This window comes from Mustela putorius, unplaced genomic scaffold (assembly GCF_011764305.1).
Source record: "Mustela putorius furo isolate JIRA1106 unplaced genomic scaffold, ASM1176430v1.1 tig00000785_pilon_pilon_pilon, whole genome shotgun sequence".
In the NCBI taxonomy this organism is placed as follows: domain Eukaryota; kingdom Metazoa; phylum Chordata; class Mammalia; order Carnivora; family Mustelidae; genus Mustela; species Mustela putorius.
In genome coordinates, this window is record NW_025421480.1 from 2,722,297 (window position 1) to 2,746,702 (window position 24,406).

General features: G+C 38.6%; 1 long non-coding RNA gene across 1 annotated transcript in view; it reads left to right on the forward strand.

Annotated features, from left to right (window-relative positions):
- LOC123393241 overlaps nt 1–23,656 on the forward strand; it is a 236,831-nt gene extending 213,175 nt beyond the window's left edge. The window contains exon 3 of the long non-coding RNA XR_006607978.1: nt 22,644–23,656. This is a non-coding gene — a long non-coding RNA (uncharacterized LOC123393241). The remainder of the gene's footprint in view (nt 1–22,643) is intronic.
- Nucleotides 23,657–24,406: the final 750 nt, after the last annotated feature.

The window sequence follows — 24,406 nt, forward strand, 5'->3', positions numbered from 1 at the left end:
ATGTAATGTTAATTATATATTATAAATAGTTTAAAAGCAGTGATGGGAAAAAATTTTTCTTTTTAGCTAAGTTGTGATTTTAACCAAATTGTTCTAGAACAATTCATGCAGATGGAGAAATTTTAGTCATAAAACCTATACAGGGCAGTCACTCATTTTACCAGAAGTTGATACAAGGTCAAGTGACTTTCACGTGCCTGATTTCCAAAATGACAGTGAAATCTAGAAATAAAGGCCTTGAGGGGGATGACTGACTGGTGGATTGGAGTCCTCACTCCTTTTTCTGATGTACTGTGCCTTTGGATGTCCCTGTGTTTTAAGGTAGCATATACAGTATCATAGTATGTGATTATGTGGCTGCTGGGCAGAGAAGGCCCAAGAAATGGGTGTTGATGTGGTAAAAAGATGTTGCTCAAAGGGCAGCTCTTCAACATGACAGACAATGCCAAGGGCAGTCCTCTTACATGCTTTAGGGCAAAAGCTTTTAATACTATAGTCTATGCATTGCTCCCTGGAGGAGAGTAATAAGGTAAGTCATAATAAAACACTCTAGTGAATAAATTAAGGTTTGTACAAGCTGTGGAACAGAACTGGGTGTGTCAAAAACAGTATCATGTTATTTGTATCCTGGATTCCCTTAGTGGAGACAGAAGTGCAAAGATGCTCACTTTAAAGAGAGAGACAAAGACAGAGACAGAGTTCTGAGGCGTTTTTATAGATCATTATGATATTAGTTTCCCCAGGCTCGATAACACCAAAACTAGGAAAGGACACCTGGTCAAATTCTTTGCAAATTCTGAGTCATAAAAAACTTGTGACTAGTACTGTACATTTCATATTACTAAATTAGAGCCCATAGGAGGTTTTATATGACTGGTTCTTGGCCAGAAGATCAGAGAATATCCTTTCATCTGTCACTGTTAGCTGAAAAGGCAGTGGATTTTTTTATAAGCAAAGGTAGCGGGCTGAGCATGTGTATTTCCTGAAGGGTGCCTTTGACATTTGAAAGTGAAACTCAGAAGTCTAGATGTATCCACTGAAAAACAATCTGTGAGCTCTGAAACTGCAAAACAATTTTGTGGATCATTCAGTGAAGTTGTTTCTTGGTCTGGTCTCCTTTAATAACGCTATGGTATTGACAAAATTGCATCATTTGGGTGTTTTCTTTCTATTTTTTATCCGCTTGAGTGCTAACGATTAAATGAAATTCTGGTAATAAGAATGTAATCACGATAAACTTTTAAATTTACCATTTTTTTGTACTTAAAATACTTAATAGGGTAATGAATGCTTGGTGTAGTAGTCAAGCAAATACAAGCTGATCCTCCCTGGACGAGGACAAATACATATTATCGGTTCACTGACAGTCCTTCTACACCTTCCTTACATGTATTAACTTGCAAAGACGGCAAAACATTCTTCACATTCCTGTGTGCTTTCTTTTTTGGTGACACAAGGACTTTGTAGCTCCTTCCAGGAAGAAGTAGGGTCTGTTTCTCCATGCTTCCGATGTGGGCTTGCTTGGCAACAGTGAGTTCCTGTAGTCACTGGGACATGATAGATGTGACATTGGGAAAGCAAACATGATGAAAAGTCCTTGCCTTTGGGGCTTGTCCTAAATGTGAATTTTTATCACATCTATTGTTATTCCTAGAATCCACTGAAATTAGGAAACAAAAGTAGTACATAGGTAAAGGATTTGTGAAGTCTTTGGCTTAGAGAGATTTTTATCATATTTTGTATGACCTTTGGGTTTTTATGCAATACAATCTTAATCTTCTATCTATGCATGTGTAAATATATGCTTTATTTTTAAGAGGGCAAGCAAATGAGAATACATGACCCCTTTCTTTGAAAAACCTTTGAATAAAGTTGAAAAGACAAGGCATTAGAGCTGCAGATTCTTTTACTTTTCCATACTCTGCTCTCCGCTTGTCTCCCTGAAAATTCTTGATGTTCCCGTTTGCTTGCTCTTCCTATCCTCTAAGGACCATGAGGGAGAATGATGTGATAAATGAATTTACACCAGCATGACAGGAATTTATCAGGCTGTCCTCTCAGTATGAGTATTTACCTTTTTGAAGAAACAGAAGGAGAGACTAATGAATGCTTATTCCAAAAGCATGACTTGATCATGGAATTTTAGGCCAGAAATATCTGAGAAGGTCTCCACATAACCTCTTTCACCTCATCCAGCCTGTTTTTAGTATCTTCTCAGATTAAACATTACCCCAGGATTCAACTGTGTATAATTGAAGATAAGATATTTTTCCATTTTATCAAGAGAGATGATTAAAGGTTAGAATTATAGTAGTGTGTTTGTGATTAGAATTAGGATACTGATCAGTAATGTAGTCAGAAGAATTTTTCTCATAAGTGGCAGGAGAGGGAAAAAGCCAACATGTGACCTAGCTAAAACCATGCACAAACATCTTAGTATATCAAAGCTTTAGAAACAATCATGTCATTTTTCAAGATGTATGAAAAATTACAATAAAATCAATTTATCAGCAACAACACTTACAAGCCAGTTATTTCATCGCAAAGCACCCATAGCATGGCCAACTATTATACATCTATCAACAGTTACGGACTTGTAGTGTTATAGACCGACACAATAGAGATAGTTATGTATGTAGTTGGGTAGGAAGATAGATAGAGACATGCATAGAGATATAAATTTGTTTTATAAGAAATATTTGTATATAATTCAGTTCAGTGTAGAGTTGTTTCCTGCTTTTACCTACTGTCTTCCTGTTATGCCTGGCTCATAGTGTTTATCTATACGTCCACCTTGCTGTCATTCTTGGTGAATTCAGTGTGTACATGGGAAGCCCATATAACACTCTGGCCTCCCAAGATCTTGATCTCCTCCACTCCAATGATCTTTATCTATATTCCACATAAACCACATACTCCAGTGATCACACAGTGGACCTTGAGATCACTCACCCTCCCTACGCTCTCTGAAAATCTTAAATTCAGATATTTCAGGTCATAGACTCTGGTCCTCCAATTCTATACCTTGATTACTTTCCCTATACCCAATGCTCATACCTCATCAGGACCACCAGTCTCTTGATAGAGCAAGTGGGTAGGCACTTCCTATCCTTTTCCTTTTCTATGCAGCTTAAACTATATAATTCATCACTTTTATTAAAATTCTTTAATATTAATTTGATCAATACCTTTGCTTCTTGGCCTTCCACTCCACTAGCATGTTAAGACCCAAACTATTTATAATATATGTCAATCCAACTGTTTTTTCTCTCTCTTTATGTCCAGGCTACTGAGCTAAATTACTGTCATGATAAAAGCATTGTCTTTGGTCTTAACTGACCCTCATTGCTGCCAAACAGCCAAATATTTCATCAGTTCTGGCTCTCATTTCTAATAGTAACTAAGAGTTTATTCACTGTCCTCAAACCTCTTACCTGTCCTACCTCTTACATAGCCCCACAGTCTCAACATGTTACCTGTCTCACCTTCTATGATGCCAAAAAAGTAAAAATCTGTAAGTAGGGACTCTCCATCTTCATGCAACCTCATCGACAAGCTTACCAGCATCTACATCTATATTTGCCTTCATCCTTTTGCTTCCAGGAAGATACCTGCCCCTTTTTGTGTAGGCAGCATCTCCACCTTTGCTCCCCATCCTATTACATTCCTGACTCTTCAGGGGACTTATACCATCAAATTTCTTTTTCTCTTTATCTTCAACTTTTCCTTCTTTCCATGTTGTTTGCTGATAGTATTCTTTCTTTTTATGATTAGTGCTTTTAGTTACCTCACTAATAATTCTTCTTTATCCCCCAGAATGAATATAGGTAGAATTGATTTTTTTTTTCTATACAATGTGAGGTAGGGTCAAGTTTCACATTTTTCATATAGATATTTAACTGCACCAACAGTGTTTATTAAAAGCAATATGTTTTCCCATACCTGGTATAAATCAAGTGTCCATCTCTATATCTCTTCCCCCATGATTCTTTACTGCCTCGTTAGCTTTCTGATACCATCAAGATCTACTTTTTGAGGGAGGAGGTTGAGTCCAGTTTTCTGGTTTTCTTCAGTGTTCTAGGATTTTATATAGCTCTTTCCAAATTTGCTACTTTAAAAAAGGTAATCCCAATCCCTGCTGAAATCTCCATATTATCTTTTATCTCCCTGAAAATAACAACAAGTAGAATTAATCTAAAGTTGTGCCTGATAACCATAGCATTTGGAGCTCCTGTAGGTCTATTTCTGTATCTGTTGTTTCTACTGGTTCTCACCTCTGTTATCTTGTCTCCCCCTATTATCTACTAGATTTTGTATTTGAAAAATTTTATTATTTGAAACAGTATTTGAGGCCTAGGATAATGTCGTCATTCTCCAGAGAAATTTGCTTCTTTCAGACTCTGTAGAACTTGCAACCTGGATCCACTGAAATGTAATAACAGGCATTGATCTGATTTGAATCTGGGCTACATGCTCTGTACGGACATGTCTACCTCTACCTTAACCATACTGCCAGAGTACTCCTTCAAATCAGGGAGTTTACAGGCACTAGTCTCCTGTGAGCCCTGGACTATCAGTTAGCTTTGAAAATCTGTGTACTTCCCAGAGAAATAATATTCTTCCACAACACAACCTTCAAATGAAAGAAAGAAGAAAAGAAAACAAACAAAAGAAAGAGTAAATCTTAATGTAGAAATACCAAATATAAAATACGTAAAAGCAATAGTGCTCTATTGAAACTAGATAGTAGAACCTACAGTATGGAAGTATAACCCCTTCATCTTGTCTTGGTTTTTATGATGGTTTTTTTCCCTAAATTACCTCCAATGATTTTGCCTCTTCTAAAACATCTTTCAAAAACCATGGACTTTTATTTTATTTTTTGAAGATTTTATTCACTTATTTGAGAGTGAGTGAGAGAGAGAGAGCATGAGTTGGGAGGAAGGACAAAGGGAGGGAGAGAAACAGGCTCCCCATGATTAGGGAGCCTGATGCAGGGCTCCATCCCAGGACCCCAAGATCATGACCTTAGCTGGAGGCAGATGCTTAACTGACTGAGTCACCCAGGTACTCCCCAAACCATGGAATTTTAGAAATAAACACATCTATTTTTATAAAGCTAGGTTGGCTCAAGAAAAGGCCTAAGCAATGTACACAAGCCCCTTATATCTAATTAACTTTATTTACATCTATAGTCATAGGCTGCATCCTTAAACTCAGGCCTTTGTGAATAAACTTTGAGCCGAGAGCAATAGAATAGGAGGGTGCTGGGGCTCAGTACAGCTTAATATGGATCAATGAAGATCTTAATCTTTATTAAGATTAATAAAAATCTAAAAAAAAAAAGAATGAGAGGATGCAGTTGGCTCTGTACAAACTAGTAGTAGGCAAATGATCCCAAACCTCCTGTTCATTATAAGTGGACAGAATATTTTAATTACTTGCTCCTTGATTTATGAAATACTTTTGGAGTACTTATAATGCTCTAGACTTTGAAGATGCTATAATTTTAAGAAGTAGACAATGTATTTTTTATCTTCCGGTCCTCTGCCTAAATTATGTGGAAGGCTCTTTCATGTTATGGTTTTGATATTACGTGCAGGCATCAAGCTCTCAGGAAGTCTCTCTGTATCCCTTCAATAACAACTATAATTTCCCCCTTTCCCACCTTTTATCTGGATTCTTTATTCCCTCTTTTCTCAGTGACACTTCTTCCTTTGAAATCTCCTTAGGTCGAACCACAGATTCTCTTGTAGCCCGGGAGCCTGGGTTGCTGGGTCTGCTTTGTTGCTTACCTACAAATTCTTCCTGATCATGCTCTGAGCTCAAGAGCCCCCGTTCCATGGAAAGTCATGCCATCTAAGTCTACTCCTACCCTTTCTCACCAGATTCAGGCAGCAGCAGATTCATACCCTGAGTGGTTTAAGTAAGTTATTAATAATTGCAATTGAATTTCCCCCTTTGTCACTCTTTGTAGTCCTTTGTCCGACCAAAGGTTACTCTCTACAACTGAGGCAGAATTTAAGAGCTGGCCCACAGCTGGTCTTCAACATCCCATTCTATTCTTTATCCTGGTCGTTTATCTAACATTCTTGTAGTTACTTTATGTCTGTTCTCATTTATCCCTTCCTCTCTATTCAACAACACACTTACATGGATATAACTTGAACTGGGTCAGCTCCCGGAAGAATGTGGCCTTTGAGGTCTTGAACTCTGAACTTTCCCTTTTGACCACAACCTCTTATCTTTCTATACTTCTTTCTCTCATGCGCAGTAAAGTTCATCATTAAAATAAATTTGAATTTCAGCTCCCTTGATCTGACTTACTACATTAATTTCCCTCATGTCCCTTAACTGCCTTTACTTTCCTCCCAAATGCAGTTCCATATCCCATAGCTTTTCTCACCTCCCCATTACGCTGCTAAGTGAAAACATCCAATTTGTGCCTTAATGTTGTGATTATTCTGGTTCTGATTTAGGTTTTCTGGAACCTCCTGGAGAAAAAGTGCATGATTCATTTCATTACAGATATATCATCTCTAATCTCAGTCTGCCTTCTTCAGTGGTTCCTTTTCTCTTCTCCCAGTAGCTTCTTTTCCTGATCTCCGCAGAAGACACACCAAACTTCTTCACTCTGCTCAGAGCCTCAGCTAATGATCCAGGTTCCAGCTTCACTGAGAAGAGAAACACCATCAAGCCAAAATGTTCTTATAGCACACCTATTTTTTTTCACTCACTTTTTCCTCTTGTTGATGTGGAGGAAATACTTCTGAATTGCTAGGTTAATTCTTCCACCTATTTTTTGGTTACATTTCCTCTCCCATCCTCAAGGATTTTGTCTCATCAATCAGCTTCTCTGCATCTCCACTTCTCTCTCTCTGCATAAGTTTCAAACACTCAACCCACAGATCTCCCCTTTCTAAAAAACCCTATACCACCCAACTTTCTCCTTCACTTCACCATCATTTATTTTCTTTCCTACCCAATTTATTTTATTTTTTTTAAGATCTTATTTATTTATTTGCCAGAGAGAGAGAGAGAGACCGTGAGAGAGGGAACATAAGCAGGGGAGATGGAGAGGGAGAAACAGGTTCCCAAGACCCTGGGATCATGACCTGAGCTGAAGGCAACTGCTTAACCCACTGAGCCACCTAGGAACCCCTCCTATGCAAGTTATTATATAGGACTTATTTGCCATCTCTAGTTTTTTATACTCCATACATTATTACTCATTAAAATTTGACTTCTGCTCCTTCTGATCTGACCTTCTCAAAAGTCACTAATGAAAAAAAATCCTATTTCCCAAATTCAGTGGTTTCTCTGCTGTCCTCATTCTTTGAATCTTGATGTGGTATTTGACATTACTGACCACTTTCTGGAAAGTCTGTCCTCCTTCAAATTCATGATAGATTGTTTGTTCTTATTCTCTTCCTGTCTACTATTCTTCTGATCTCTTCTTCTGTCTCTTAATTGTCGTTTATCAGAATTCCAAGTTCTGTTCTTTTCTCGGCCTTAACTCTTGCTCAGAGTGTTTCCAACAGTTCTCTCTTCGGCTCTAACTAGTAAGCCCTAGAACATGTCTTGACCTTCCCCTGGACGTCCCTGTCCCTTGAACTAGAGATTTACATTTCTAAGTGCTTCCTAGAAATCTCTTCCCTTGTCTTTCTTCTGCAGGTATACTTCAGGTCTAATTTAGAATTTATTATCTTTTTCACTATGTCACACCACCCTGAAGAAACCTAAAATGTCCTGTTCTTCTTCTTGCACTGTCTTTGTCTGTTACTAATCCCCTTATTTCCTCAATTGTCTGAGTTGGAAACTCTGGAATCATCTGACTCCTCTTCCTTCACCTCCTGAAATCAATTGGTCAGGTCCTCTCAATTTTACCTCGAAAGCATCTTTCTACTTGATGTGGCTCTCCACGTCCCTTCCTGAGCATTCTTATCAAGGGAGCCCTGGATATTTCACAGATGTGTAGGTGATCTCTGAGTCCTGCTTCTCTTCACCTTAGGTCTCTCTACTCCTGTGCCCACCTTACGCTTTCCCATAACATGACCCAAATGTTGCTGAGTTACTATGTATTGGAAGGAAGTTTTAAACAAACAAGAAGACTATTTATCAGTCTTTCATCAGAATTTTCTTAATCATTTAAAAAAGGAAAGAAATTCAAGAGAACCATGCACACTACAAACTGGGTAATCAAAAGCTAATTTTTTGAATTGTTTCTGTTGAAAAGCTTTTAGAACCTTTGCTCTTCTCTTCCTGGTTTGGAGAATTTTAGAATTGTAACCTTGATCATGAAAGCCCTAGAAAGCAAAGTACAAAATGAATAGAGGAGATGAAACTTAGTCAATTTTGCTACTTATTAGAAGTTCTCATTGAAATACATTGTTGAGAGGAGGGTGTGATAAATACGGCGAAGGACTTGGGATTTTAAGTAGATGCTAATTACATATATATTCATTCACTATTGGTGTCAATGACTTAGGGTTGACCGTTGTAAGTCTGAACTTTTTACTTTGGTATATAGTCTGCATAGATATTTTTCTAAAGGTTTATTTTCAATGTCAAAAAACCCCCAAAAACAAAAAACAAAAAACTCCAAAACAAAGCTCTGAATGTTTAACAATGCATGAATTAATTAGGAGTCAGAATACAACTCAATGCTTTTGGAATTTTCTGTTGAACCATGTAACAGTCAGGAGTCTACATTGTTGCTTTGCCTTAGATTACAATAAAAGTGGGGCAAAAAACAGTGCAAAGAGGGTTTTATTTTCAATGAGAACTAACTTCTAGCCCTAGAATTGATTATGTCAACTGGGCTTATTCATCCGTGTGTGTGCATGTGTGTGTATTATAAGGTATAGATCTCTCAAATTAGTGAAAGTGATTTAAAATGGCTTTTAAAATACAAATAAGTATTTTCACAATGCTTTGAAATTTTGTAGGATTATAATGTGGATAACTGATGTCTTCTCTAAAATATATATCTGACATTCTTCAGCCTAGGAAAAAAATAATTTCTGGACAAACCATAATCTGCTGGCAATATGCTGAGCTCAAAATCAGGTCATTTAGTTTCTCTTCTATTAAGATTAAATGTCATGATGAAAACACGGTGCAGCACTGACCTTACCAGACACTTGAAAATACTATCTGTGTGGTAAAATTAAATAAACTTCTCTTGTTTCAAATGAAACAGGAAACAAACAAGAAACAAAAATGGGTTTCAGAATGTACATTAGCCAGTTTTCAGATTCAGTGACTAAAACTGTTATTAATTTATGTATACCAGTGACATTGTTAGTCACTGAGTTTTTGGATGTGTTAATGAAGAGCAGCTGTAGAAGTTTTTTAAAGCCAAATGTGGCAATAGCAGTATGTAACACAAAGCTTTTTCACAATTTAATGTTTTGTATGATTCTCCTAATTGTTTAGCAGACTTGCACCAGTGCAAATAACAGGTCATTTCCTAACTGTGTGAGCTTGGTTTTTATTAGATAATGGAGCAGTTGTGGGTTTTTTTAATGGGTTATATATCATTACAAATGAGAAAATAGCTCCCATAGAAAACAGATATCTAAAAATTTCATGGGATTCCCTGAAGACAAAAATGTCTAAAGGACCAAGTCTTCTGAGGATCATATAACAATACCTGAGTTTTGAAGTTAACACAAATTCACCAGCTCAGAACCTAAATGAAGTTAGCCCAAATTAAAAATTGCTGGTTGGGGGCGCCTGGGTGGCTCAGTGTATTAAGCCTCTGCCTTCAGCTCAGGTCATGATCTCAGGGTCCTGGGATCGAGCCCCACATGGGGCTCTCTGCTCAGTGGGGAGCCTGCTTTCTCCTCTCTCTCTCTCTGCCTACTTGTGATCTCTGTCAAATAAATAAATAAAGACTTTTAAAAAAATTGCTGGTTGGTATAGCAATTTGGAATAGAATTGAAAAAGATACATAGTTTCATAAATGTATTATGTCATGCAAGCATATGTAATATCTCATATATTTATAATATTTTCCTGCTGGGAAAGGGTGGCAACTACCTTTTGACCCAACTCTGATGTGACATTAGGGTGGTAGTAAGAAGCTTGAGCCAGAGAAATATAAAGAAGTAATATTTTTATGCGCTGATAGGATTATTTTAGTGAGTCTTCAAGACTTTTATTTAAACTTCTGAAGATTTCTTCATATATTCCTAAGAAGTGAGAATTAAAGACAGGCCAAATATGTAACTGTCTATTTAGAAAAGAATGCATTCTCTCATGGCCATTGTGAAATGAACATAATGTATCCCTTCATGAAGTACTTTAAGTTCACTTTTGTGGGTTTCATAAGAATCCTTGAGGATCATTACCTTCTTTTCCCAATGCTTTTAGCTTGTGTACCTCAATCTTCAGTTATGGACAATTTATTTTTAAAACTGAAATAGTAAGAAATTCAGTCACAGCAAGTGAGTCTTTTGGTGGAAAAAAATCTGGAGGGAAATTCACCATTAATTTTTAGGCTAGTCAAGTCATAACTCTTAACCCATGGGAATTCCATTATTGCTCTTTAGAACTTTTTACCCAGCCCAGTAGCATAGACTGGTATTGGTAGTGTGAGTTTTCTTCTTCTTAAATACCACCCCACTTTGTAGTCTTTCTAAATAATTTCTCACTATATATCCTTACCTTAAAACATAATTAATCCTTTTTTTTCTCAAATGTTGAGCACTTAGCAAGTGAGACGGTGAAGTGTCTCTCTGTCTTCATGAACTGGAAGTAGGTTGTTTTTCCCCCATATCTTCGCCGTGGTCCACACTGAATGTGGTGCTCTTCTAGTCCTTAAGGTTTCAGAGCTGAGAGAACAACCTAGTTTCTCAGAGCATCCCTGAGATCCAGAGGAGTTGGACTTCTGCTTCCTTCAATGGAGTTTCTAACCACAATAATTCCAAATAATGCAAAAATAGTTTGAATTGTAATTAAAAGATAAGTGAGTGCTCATGGTTATTTATCTAAGTGGCTGAACTGCAAAAACCTAATGTCCGAATTACTCCAGATAATAGATTTCTGACTGTTGTGTAGTTTGTTTTAATTTTTTTAAGATTTTATTTATTTATTTGACAGAGATCACAAGCAGGCAGAGAGAGAGAGAGAGAGAGAGAGAGAGATAGAAGCAGGCTCCCCACCGAGCAGAGAGCCGGATGCGGGGCTCAATCCCAGGACCCTGAGATCATGACCTGAGCCAAAGGCAGAGGCTTAATCCACTGAGCCACCCAGGCGCTCCTTGCTGTGTAGTTTAAATGGGAAGTTTTGAGTCAAAGAATTCAGAATGCTTAAATATAAGGGGCACCTAGGTGACTCAGTCAGTTGAGCGTCCAACTCCTGGTTCGGCTCAGGTCATGATGTTAGGGTTGTGGGATCAAACCCTGTGTCAGCGGGAGTCTGCCTGAAGATTTTCTCTCCCTCTCCATCTGTCCCTCCCCACTCTCTGGTGGGCTTGCTCTCTCTCTCAAATATATAAATAAATGTTAAAAAAAATAAAGATCAACCGAATTTGAGTCTCTTTTAGAAAGATTTTCTTAGTAGTTGGTAAAAACTAGTTCTCTCAAAGAATGTTTTCCTACTGCCACAGGGGCTTTGCATATGCTGATCCCTCAAGGGCTTTGTAGAACCTCCTTCACCTCCATTACTAACTTTTCTGATACTGCAGATTCAGCTTACATACTCCTGCCTTGAATATGCCAACCCATGACCCCTGGATTCTTGTTATATGCTCTCATAAATCTCTGCCAACATCATCCAAGGCACTTACTGCAAGCAGTACTTACCCATTTTTTGTCATGTGATTGGTTTTTGGTGTGTGTCCTTCACTAAACTCTAAGCTCTATCTGTTTTTCTAACTGCAAACAGTCCCAAGTGCCTAACAGAGTGCTTTGTATGCATTATAGATATTTAATGCATATTTGTGACTAAAATAAAAGAATAATCATGGGAACGGAATACTTTCCCCAGAAATTAATCCTGTTTTCCTAATTGTAAACTACGAATTTCTAATGACTAATTTTCTACGAGATCTTTCCATATTTCGGTATGGGTTTGTTCTAATCTATGAAGACCACATTTCACGTATATTTGGTGACTTACTCACTACCAGACTCAGCATAGCTTAAATACCATTTTAACCTTTTAAACCTTATATAGCTTTGCTTACAGTAAACCACCATCAGTATCCTTTTTAATGTTGGCTTTCTTGCATGGCTGTCTGCACTTAACTTCTCCATTTCTGGTTACCCTTACTTCTAGTCATGCTAAAAGCTATGTTAGGTTGGAATTCTCAGAGACTGGGAAAAAATGGGATAGAAAGAGGGGAGGGAGTTGAAAAGGTTTAATTTCAGACAAAATGCCCTAGAGAATAACTTCATTATGATCCCAAAGGAAACTCCAGGATATGAATTACATAAGAGAGGTAGACTTTTATGTTCCTGCACTGGTTAGTCATTGGCTAACATGGGGGGGAGTAAACTTTCCAAGACTTCTTTGGCTTCCTACCCTTGTAGGAAAAACAGCTCTAGTAACTAGCAGAGTGTGAGGCAGAATTTCATATGAGGGCACCAGGAGAAAAATAAAAAGCACACAGAAGATGGTGAAGATATATAGAAACATGTGAAAATATTAGAGGGGATCTGGGAAGAGTACCAGCAGTATCTGCTCTAAAGGCTCAACCTGAAACTTTATCAGATAGATGACCACTTCTGTGCTCAACTGTGTATTGTATCATTTTGGATCCAACTACCATCTATTCACAAAAGACATGTAAATCTACTTGTCTGTCCGTGAACTTTACTAATTCCAACATAGTTCATCAAAGAGAAACTGGAGGTACCTGACAGAGGATCTCCACCAGTGAGAAATGTAAAAGAAAAAAGAAAAACCAGAGAAGATCCAGCATCAAAAACAGTGAACTAAATCAGTTGGCCCTACTGTGCCTCTTGCCTCACTCTGCCTCATTAAATACCTACAAAACGATTGAACAATTTGAACGGACTATGAGGAAACACTGACTGGGTCTTGAGAAAGAGAGGTTGAAAAATTCAGGGATATTTAATGGGCCTTTGCCTGATTTATTGGATTAACCCTTTAGAATTTTATATTTGGCAAGGAGAAAAGCACATAGACGTAATTATGGTATTTGACCAATAATACAAAATAGTCCCAAAGACCTTAGAAGAATCTTGCAGGAAAATATCAAGTGGCAGGGTGCAGTTATGCTTTGGCTTTCTAGAAAGGTAGCTACTGAGAAAAAAAATGTTGGGAGGGGATGGGACAGTTGCAAACAAAGGAATCTAAAACCTTGATACCGATCTTAGCTCAGATATCTTAATTACCATCAAATAAAATTGTGTTTCATAAATTTACATGGATTAAGACATAAACTAGAAGTAAAGGAAATGCTAAAACTAGGTAAAGGACTGTTTTCACGAATGACATTTTTACAGGAGATTATTTTTGACATGTTAAAAGAGGTCAAGACATACAAGTGGGTAGACAGTGATGGAGGGTGCTAAATTCAGCCAGGAGTGCGTCACCCGGGCATCCCGTGTGATGGTATCTCCATTTACATGAACTAGACACCATGGCAATGGAAAAACACTTTTACATGGTCGCACACTCCTGAATCCTCAAGACTCTGGTGAGCAAGCAAGCTATAACTGTACAGCTCAGAAGAGATACGTGAACATTATGCCCACCCACACGGTGGCTGAGTGTGCCCACAAAACTCAGCCAAGTATGCCGAGTTCTCTCTGTCTTAGCTCTGAAGTCCCTGCTGATCTCCGAGTCCCACATCACCAGTACCCACCCATGTGGAAAAAGCAAGTGTTGAGTCTGTCTTCTACCTCAGGATGACTTAATATCTGCCAGAGCCAATATTCTTTTTTTTTTGTTATCTGCATTCAGAAATTGTCATTTCCTTTTCTGCCTTCAAGGTCTAATGATCACTTTGGAAACTACTGCTTCCTTCCTATATATTCATCATACATCCTGCTCTCATGTGTGGGTCTGAAAACTTGCTTAGAACATGCCTCCAATTTTTTTTTTTCCCCTTGATTTTCACCATGGAAATATTTCTGGAAGAAGCTGGTCATAGCTTTTGACAGAAGGATAAGGAACTAGGTAAATTGCTTGCCCTTAATAAGTCTTCAGATTTTTAAACTATACTTTTATCCTTGAGAGATAAAAATGTTCTCCTGGAATTTAACACAGTAACTTATATCATTGATGGTTTTGTTTTGTTTTGTTTTTGCCATACTCATTTTCTTTTGGGTACTTAGAAAAACGTGTCTGTTGTGGCTCAGCAGATTTCCAGGATCTTACTATGGAGTTTTTCTTCTGGCTTCGATCTGGTGGGAATTGATTGCTAAAGGACTGGGGTTTTCATCTCAAATCTAGATTTCGGAAGTTTTATGTAGCGCTGGGAAATGGTGGAGGTGCCAGTGCAGGGGTGATAGGGTGTGGCAAATAGAAAAGGGCACTGAGGGATGCCTGGGTGGTTCAGTCAGTTAAGCTGCTGTCTTCGGCTCAGGTCATGATCCCAGGGTCCTGGGATCGAGTCCCACATCGGGCTCCTTGCTCCGTAGGGAGCCTGCTTCTCCCTCTGCCTCTGCCTGCCACTCTGCCTGCCTGTGCTCGCTCTATCTCTCTGACAAATGAATTATTTAGTTAAATCTTAATTTTATTTAAATCTTATTTAAATAAATTTAAATTTTATTTAAATCTTAAATTTTATTTAAATCTTAAAAAAAAAAAAGAAAAGGGCACTGATATTTTTGCTTCGTCACCTCCGCTGGAATGTGAATTTAATCGATTTTATTACCAGTGAAACCGAAAAAGAGGTTTCATTGACAATAAAAGTCTATGAAACAACAAAAGTCTATGAAAATGAAAAGCTAAATTTTCATTTTACCTTAATTTTAGTTGAGCCCAGGAGTGGTTTCTCCTAAAAATCAATTTGGTCTGACTTGAGCTACTGGTGTTGGAATGGCCAAGACTCGGGATCCCATACTTGGCTATTTTCATCCAGAATAGGTTCAAATGTCACACATTCCAAGAAAAGGAAAAGTGTGAGATAAAAAAGAGCATGTGTCTCTCTGACCCTTTGAGGTTGTAGGTAGGAACTACCCATGGCCTCTGCCCCAGGAGCCTGGAGATATATTCAAAAAGAGTATTTTTAAAACTCCACAAGGGCGTATATTTGCCAGAGCTACAAGCAAGTTTGCATGGCTTATGCCAAAACCTCAAATGCAACATCTCCCATCCTGAACTTCCGTGGAAGCTCCTTCTCATCAGTCTTAGTCCTTGTTTTACTCATCCTTAAGTTGAAAAACTTTGTTTAAGAGGACAAAGGACAAGAAGCGTTTCCCACTCATTTCATATTTTCTTAGGTGACTAAGTTCTCATTCAGTACCAGAGAGAATGTTTATTCCAAAGCTGCCTGTTTTATAATGTGGCTCCAGGATATTCCACCTACATCTGTGCAAAGGGTAGCACCGACCAGCTGGTGGGAGTGTAGTAGTAGCTTTCACTGGAAAATAGCTCAAGGCTTGTCTGCTCTCCGGAACGGAGTCCTGCGTCTGCTGTCGCCCCAGGTGATCATCAGCCTGGCCTCCGAGCTGTGGTTGGAGAAGCCTGCTGCCCCTGGCGACGTTCAGAAAGTGTGACACCAGCTGCTGTTTTCCATACCTTGGTATGAAGTCTAGCCAGATCATTTGCATAATGAAGGCCGCATATTGTCAATTCTTGTCTAGATGTGGACCTGTTCAGCTGTATCATCCAAAGACCAAGACGAAGTTACCTTCATCCAAAGACCAGGATCGCCATCCTGTGAGGCTAGCAAGGAACAGATGTGCTTCTGAGCCTCAATCAAAACCAAAGGGAACCAATTCGTGACTAATGTTTTCCACTTGTTTCCTGAGGCACACCTTTGTTTCTCCTCTCTTGCCCTTGTATCTTATACTCAATCATTTTATTCATTTTCTTGGCACTGTTTCTGCTGTTTTTCTTGCTTCCCTGACTGCCTCCTTCCCCTGGTTTCTATTACAAATGAATCCAAATCCAATTTATCTCCCAAGTTTTAGCATGTCTTTACTTAGTTTATGATGATTTGTTTGTTTCTTGGTGTTGTTTTTAAACATCTTAATGTAAACTTTTTAGTTTTTTTTTCTTCTTTAGGTTTCTGGATTTAATTTTGTTTAGAAAGGAAGTCCTGCCCATATGATGAAATCAACTTTTTATTTTCTTCTGCAGTGGGAATCTATTTTGATATAAAGTGTGATGTAGTAATCTAGTTTTATTTGCTTTTTTGTTTCTCTAAACGGCTAATTATCTGAGCATAATTTATCACATAATCCATCTTTCTTTACTGATTCAAGCACCATCTTTATTTTATGCTAATTTCACATGTAGATTCGAGTTTGTCTCTGGGTTCTCCTTATGAGTCCATGGATTGATCTCTCTACCAACACAAAGTCGTTTTCATCATTTTGGCTTAAAGTTGTTCTTTTATGCCTTTGTCCGACGTATTTAGTCTTTGTCCTACATATTTGCTGAGGGCCTCCTGTGTAACTGGCATTCTTCACTGGCATAGTTCTACATATTTTTTATTTTTTATTGTTTATTTCAGGTATTTCTTTCTTTTTTTTTTAATCATAGATGGTATCTTTTCCCCACTATATTTTGTCACTTATTTTTGTATTCGAGAACTACTGACTTTTGTGTATTAATTTTTAGTTGGTGATTATGCTGGTTCATCTTGTTGATAGCAGTAATTTTTTATTTGACCTTAAGGCTTTCATATTTAGGTATACATATCTATCTATTATTTGAAAAAAATGTAATTTACTTCATCTTTTATGGTTTTGATTTTCTTTCTCTTGCCTAATCACATGAATTAGCAACTCCAGAATAACCATGAGTAATGATGTTCATAACAGTTTTTAGATTCAGTATCAGATCATAAGCAGGTGTTCTTGGTGCCTCACCATAAAAGTCTTGATTTCAGACATAAAACTTTTTTTCACAAAAAGTAACAGATCTATCAAATTTTATTTTGAATTTTATTACCATGAAGCTGATTTAATTATTGCTCTTCTTGACTATGACTGTAATCGAGGATATTGATAGATTTCTTGTGTAAGCCATCCTGTCCCCCTTTCATTTAAAATATATTTTAGGGGGCGCCTGGGTGGCTCAGTGGGTTGAGCCGCTACCTTCAGCTCGGGTCATGATCTCGGAGTCCTGGGTTCGAGTCCCGCATCGGGCTCTCTGCTCAGCGGGGAGCCTGCTTCCCCCTCTCTCTCTGACTGCCTCTCTGCTTACTTGTGATTTCTCTCTGTCAAATAAATAAATAAATAAAATCTTTAAAAAAAATAAAATATGTTTTAGGTTAAATCATGAGGAAGTGAATTAAGTAGATGATTACCACTACCCCTATTTTGGATTTTTCAAAAACTGAGTCCAGAGAGTTGGCCACGGATTCCAATATCTCTCCCTCTTCCTTTGTCTAAATGAGAAACAAGCAAACAAACAAAAACTATGCATGTGTAGCAATAAAATTAAAAATTAAAAGGCACAGTGTAAAGAAAGTGACATTTGTAACCTTGCACAGTAAAAGATGTGAATTTATAAGCTTGCCAGTTTAAAATATCTCACTAGAATTCAACAGAACATGGGGCTCAGATTTGACTCCCCTATCACTAAGACTCAACAGCTAAGCAAAAGAATTTCAAATGCATGTTTACTTTCCTTGAGCTTACTTCAAAAATAAACTTGTTTTGAATGATTATTTAATCAGTGTAAAATCAGACCAGCTGGCCTTGGCCTTAAACCACATCACAATAGGGGTCACTTACAAAGAATTCTCATCTGGTGCCCCAACAACGAAAACCTCAGCGTTACTGAGGTCTTGGAGGCAGCAGCAGAGAGCTTCTGTGCTGGACAGCATACAGCAAACTGCCTAAAATCTTCTTTGGTCATCTCTTTCTGCCCCCCAAATCACTCATGGTGGTTATCAAAGGCCAGTCCCTCTCTCCAAAGCCCCTTCTCTCCAGTGTCTTCAGGGCAGGGCTGTTTTCCCATTGGTTCCTCCTCATCGGCCTGACCCAGCAGCCCCTCTGCTGCCTTCTCCCAAAAAAATCTGTTTCCTACCACCTTTGGAAAAGACTTGAGTTTTTTAAGAGATGTAGTTCTTGCCATAGTTCTAGCAAATAAAGTTTGTTAACACTTTAAAACTACGCCACTGCTATCACAGCCACACTTTTCAGGGCTTAATGATGAAACAGGGGTGAATTTCCATCTTATACGTTGGAGTCATCAGAGAAAGAGAAATCCGCTCAGAGGAAGGAGGAATTTGATACCAACACCTCTCATGCTCCTTCCTTCCTAAGAACACTCAAAAGTTTTCATTGATGTCTTGATAGGTTATTTGTATAGAAATTATCTTGATCACATAAAATCATTGCTTTTAGAGGCTGCCCATGGAGGCAAAGATATAGATTTTAAATATAGAGTTCTGTTCAGTGTTATCTTTTCCAACCCATTGATGACTCTTGCAAGTCAATGTTACTTTTATTTAAATCAATGTAGGATTGTCCTTATATTTATGCACAGACTATATGGAAATTCCTAGTGGAGTTCTCTGAATTTTAAATGAAAGATGTAGTTTGTGAGATCATTTGAACCCTTGGGCATTTAAGTAATTGACTTATTTTCTTGTCAGGAACTCATAACTGAAGATAAAAGTTGCAGAAGAGAGCCGAGAGCCAGCTTGGATTTTTTTTAGACCCTATCACATCCAAGCAGAAACAGAAAAAAGAAGACAGTTTTTCTACCGGTACTTCATCAGTTGAGGATTTTCTGATGTAGAGAAGAAACTATAAACAAGTTGTGAAAAATATGGATTAAGGAGGAGTTGGGCTGAGGAGGTGGATTTTTTTGAGTAGTGGAGCTCTCCTCTTACTTGTCCGTTCTAGAGAAGCAATTTCCCTTCTCACTGGAGTTTGGTTTCTAAAGAATGAGGCTTCCTAAGCAAACAGTTTACCTTTCCTCCCCATTAAAGTGATTTCATAATAGGAAAGGCCTTCCATTATGTCATGCTGGGTTTTTTCAAGCAATGAGAAGAAATGGTTTATTATAGTGAAGGAAAAATTAAAGTATTAAAAGTGGAGACAGGAGATCTCTGAATGCAAACTTGGCTCTTCTCCCAGGCATGTTGTTTATTCCCCACTTGTGGAGCATCTATTTCTGTAGCTCTATCAAGGAAGTGAGAATCAGGTTTTACTCTAAATATTGCTGTTCTTACGTGAGCCAGGTTTAAAAATGGAATCATAGGAATAGAAAGGACTTCCAGGGTATTTTTATTTTCAGACATTCCCACATTTCACAGTAGCCCTTCCTAAATTCTTCCCCAATTGTATCCTGTTTGCCAAGACCTGAGGAAGAGATGTTCTATCGTCTATTTCAGAGTCCAACATTGTCCCGGTCAGGAAACTGGCTTCCCAGTCGATTCAAGTGCATTCAATCCAAGCCTGTGTCCTTTCTACCTCAGTGGTACAAGTAGGAGCTAATAAATTAATCTTAAATCATAAAATCTTAGCATAAAAAGAGACTCTCAAATGTCAGCTAAGTCAGTAATTCCAAACCAGAATAGTAAAATGATGGGTTTCTATCATTGACCCTAAGAGAAGAAAAGCTTTGTGGGAAAGGGCAAGAGATGATGAGAATTCACTACGTGGTCAGAAAACAGACTTGTTTGGACCAGGGGTTCACATACTCCAGGTGCCTGTGTAGCTGCACATCAGATCACCTGGACAGCTTGTTAAAAGTCCAGATTACTAGACTCTCCTAGTCCTACTCTAGATCCTAATTCAATATGCCTGTATTGCTAGAGTGCTTCCCTGATTTCAGATTCTGTGCTAAACCAGCACTCCCCTATCCTGGCCAAACTAGAAATCCTTCCTGTATCCTTCTATATCTATAGAAGCTTAAATGCTTCTAGTGATGGGGAGAATTGCAAGGGTGGGGCTGGGGGTCTGTAACCTAATGAAGCCATCTCTTTTCCAAGCAATTTTAATTATTACAAAAACTCTTCCATGTACTAAATTGAAATCTGTCTCTTCTTGACTCTCATTCATTGGCTTTAGTTCTGCACTGTCGGTCAACAGACAACAAATATGTTAAGTCTCCAACAGATTAACCCTGAATGTTCGTTGATCAGATGTCATATTTCCTTTCTGTTTCCTTTTTTTAAAAACAAAACAGAACAAAAGAAATCATGATTCTCTGAAATCAAGAAAAGGGTCTGGAATGCTTAACCAAGACTTTTAAGCCCTACACCTTGATCCATACTCCAGTTAAATAGCCAACTATAGTTCATTATGAACTAAAACTTGCTTGATCAAAATGTTTTCCCTGTCCACCCTTAATGTGTAGTAAAGGTCTTCTGGGAAGCCTCAGATGGCATGTCCCATGTCCCATGCCATCTATGCTGTCCCATGTCCTATGCCATCTACGCTGCTGTTTGCTATTTGTCAAACCTCTTGTGTAAAATCAAGAGGGAGCTTCCTGAGAGGTTTTGTGGCTTAATGATGCAAAATCAACATTGTCCCCTGACTCCCTCTGTGTAAGAAACTCAGGGGGAGTCCAAAAAAGTAATAGTAAATAAATAAATAAAATAAGGACGTTGCTTAGACTGAGAATGGAAGAAGGCGAAGGGCCAGTGACATTCTTCACGAAAGACTTAATAATTTCATTGCTCCAGGAGCGCCTGGGTGGCTCAGTGGGTTGGGCCGCTGCCTTCGGCTCGGGTCATGGTCCCGGGGTCCTGGGATCGAGCCCTGCGTCGGGCTCTCTGCTCAGCAGGGAGCCTGCTTCCTCCTCTCTCTCTGCCTGCCTCTCTGCCTACTTGTCATCTCTCTCTGTCAAAAAAAAAAAAAAAAAAATCAATAAATAATTTCATTGCTCCAGAATCTGGAGGGTGTTTTTCCCTGTCAATGCCATCTTCTTGCCATCTTCATCAATATCTAACCAACTGTTAGGGGACACACCATCACTAAGCATCACTAAGCCAATTATTAAAAAAATTAACAAAAAAAGGATTCAGCTAGGGTAACAAGCATCTCATTAAGTGCTGTTACTGTAAAGAAGTCCCTTTTGGAAGGTCATGTACTTATTTTAAAAAGATAATGTTTCTGAAAGTGTATTAGGAGGCCTTTTTGTTTTTTGGGTGGGTGTTGGTTGGTCTTCAGAGACAGCTTATAATAAAAGAATGTTTATCTTATCACTTCATAATTCAGCCTTGTTTTGGATTAAAGAAAACGTCTTCTAGACTATACATCCACTTTGTTGATCAGTTTGGGTTCCAAATGACTTTCAGCTGCTTTCAGTAATTACCTTCATAGGCCAAAGATTTACCACCTTTGGAGATACGCAAAATAATATTTCACAAATTCGGGCCAGCTTAGTAAGCTTTATTAGACTTCATTCACATAACTTCTTGCCTCTTCTTGCCAAGCTTTCCCCCTGTGCTCTGTCTATAACACGCTGTCTGCCTTGACATGTGGTATTTGCTGTACTTGGAATGTCCATCTCTATTCTCTTACTCACTAATATTACTCTTTTTTTAGATCCTGGCCTACACTTGATCTTAGCCAAAAGGCCGAGAAGCGATTTAGATCCTGGTCTAAATGCCACTTTTCAAGGGAAGAATTTTACCATATGGTTCCAACTTTTTTTTTTTTTTAATTTCTTTTCAGCGTAACAGTATTCAATTGTTTTTGCACCACACCCAGTGCTCCATGCAATCCGTGCCTTCTCTAATACCTACCTCCTGGCTCCCCCAACCTCCCGCCCCCTGCCCCTTCAAAACCCTCAGATGGTTCCAACTTTTATTACTAAACTTTCATTTCAGATTATCTTCTGAAAACATTTTTATCACTCTATCTTCCAGCAGATCACTACCCTCACTGCTTTGGGTCTTAGGGGATGTTACAGCTGCAAGAGGTCCCTGGCTTCTACAGAACCTACTGGGACCTGAGCTGAGTGATAAGCCTGGTAGTTGTGGATTTTACCCAGGAATGAATAGCATATCTTGTTTTCTACTAACATTCTTCTTTTTCCTCTCTCCTTTGTCTGTCTTTTACTCCTTTTACATCTCAGCATGTACCTCACCTCCTCAAAGACTCTCTCACTGATTTCCCCCAGAGTGAGGTCATCTACCCCATCATGTATACTCATAGTACCTGTGCTAATTCCATCATAACAGCTGCCATGTAGCATGGGACTTGCCTGTGCAGTTGTCTGGTGGCTTGTTACTACAATATGAATTAGCTCCTCAAGAAGGGGAACTGTGTCTTACTGACCTGTGAGCCCCAGTTACTGACTGTGAACCACTCATTCAGTGATTGCTAAATAAATAGCTAAATGGACAAACAAATGGACTTGTCTAAAGAGAAGCTTGAAGAATTCTGGGTGAACGGAATCTGCCTTGCCCCTTTTGCCTTTTGGGTGGTTTCTTAACCTTTTTCTCAAAAGGGTTATGTTAGAGATCTCTACTCTTGTGGTGAGGGGGTGTTAATTGCTTTTATTTTTATTTTTTAAATTTCTTCCAGGTCAGAAGATTCCAGGGAATGCTGACAGTAAAGTCCCCAAGCTGAGCAAGGAAAGGGACATCATTGATGCATTTAGTTTCTCACGCTTGAGACTGAAAGTTGCCCTATTTTTCAATTGGTAGGTTGGCTGGGAAATTTTAAAATCTTATCCAAACCTCACTCTTGGCATTCCTGGCCTTAACATGAAATGTTATACAGCTCCTATCTCTTTGGACAGTGAATTCACTGGAAGCAGCATCACATTCTTGTGTTGGAGATTGGTATGCAACATTCCTTCCACTCTTACCTTGCCTAAAAAAAAAAAAAAAGAAAAGAAAAGAAAAAAAAATCCGGTATTTTTTCATTGGCATGTACTCTCCTGTCAGCCGTGGTCTTTCCAGAGGTTGCATTCTTCTTGTATAAGTTTGGCATTCTTTCAGTTACGTTTGGCTGGTGAGTCATAGGGACCCAACGCAGTATAGAGGGAATATACAGACCTGACATTGAGCATATGGTCTTAAACACCTGGATTTATATTTTACAGTGTGACTAAAGGGGCTCAAGGCACATTCCAGTTAAAGGTACTCCTGCATTCCATTATGGGCAACTTTACACCACCTCCACGGAGAAAAATGAAATGGAGCTTGGGTCTTTCCCATTTATTCATACCTGATATCTCTTCCAAATTGACTTCCATGCAACATTTTCTCATATTTAAATGGTGGAGCGTGGTAAATTACAGATTAAAGATAACTCAACAGAAGGACAGAATACCAGCAAGAAGACGACATATACAGAAAGCTTCTGATTCTGAAGCAATGAGTAATTTCTTGGGTGGCTTTTGAGCATTAGCCTCGTGATTTTAGTCTCACCTCCACGAGTCCCATAAGTTATTTCAGAAAATAAACAAACCTTAGTATACATCTCCAATTTTACTTCCTAGTTCTCCTTTTGGGCCTAGGAACTATCTGTCTTCCACTAAATTGTAAATTCCAGAAGAACAGAGGCCATGTTTTTTTACCTGGAGTCTAGAACAGTGCCCAGTACTTTGTAGGCACTCATAAATAATTGATAAATGAACAAAACCAATGAATGGTTAGCATCTACTCAATTGGAAGAAAGCTCACAGAATTTCTTTTGAACCTCTATAGTTGTTCCATGGCAGGATTAAGGGGAGGCCCATAGACCTCTGCATACTTGGATTGGGACCCTCTCTAGGCTCCCAAGTTCTGTGCTGGATATTCCTTTTTAATCTCACCGTTTCACACGGCCTGAGGACTAAATGCTGTGAGACACTGTGGTCAGAACTGAGCTTACCCTCATCGTGTCCCACCTCTCTTCACCTCACACAGCTCCATATATTCCTTAGTTGTACTCCATCACACATCACTTCCCAGTCAGAACCCCTAAACCCTTCTGGTCTTTGTTCTCACAGTCAAGCCTCAGGAAAGTCCCCTCCATACATAACCTCTTTCCCCATTACTCTCTTCATTAGCTTGTCTTAACTGAAATCCAGATCGCCTCTGTAGACTCCACTTCTCCCAGAACTTTTCAAGTGAAGTTAATTTTTTTTTTCTCTTGCAACTCTGGTACCATGGTATTGGGGGTGAGATGTGTGTCCTTGATTCTCATTGTCTTTTCCAAATACTATTAACCTTTCCATTAAAAATTGTTGGAAAGGGGTACCTAGCAGGCTCAGTTGGTAGAGCATGTGACTCTTGATCTCAGTGTTGTGAGTTTAAGACCCATGTGAGGTATAGGTATTACTTAAAACAAACAAAAAC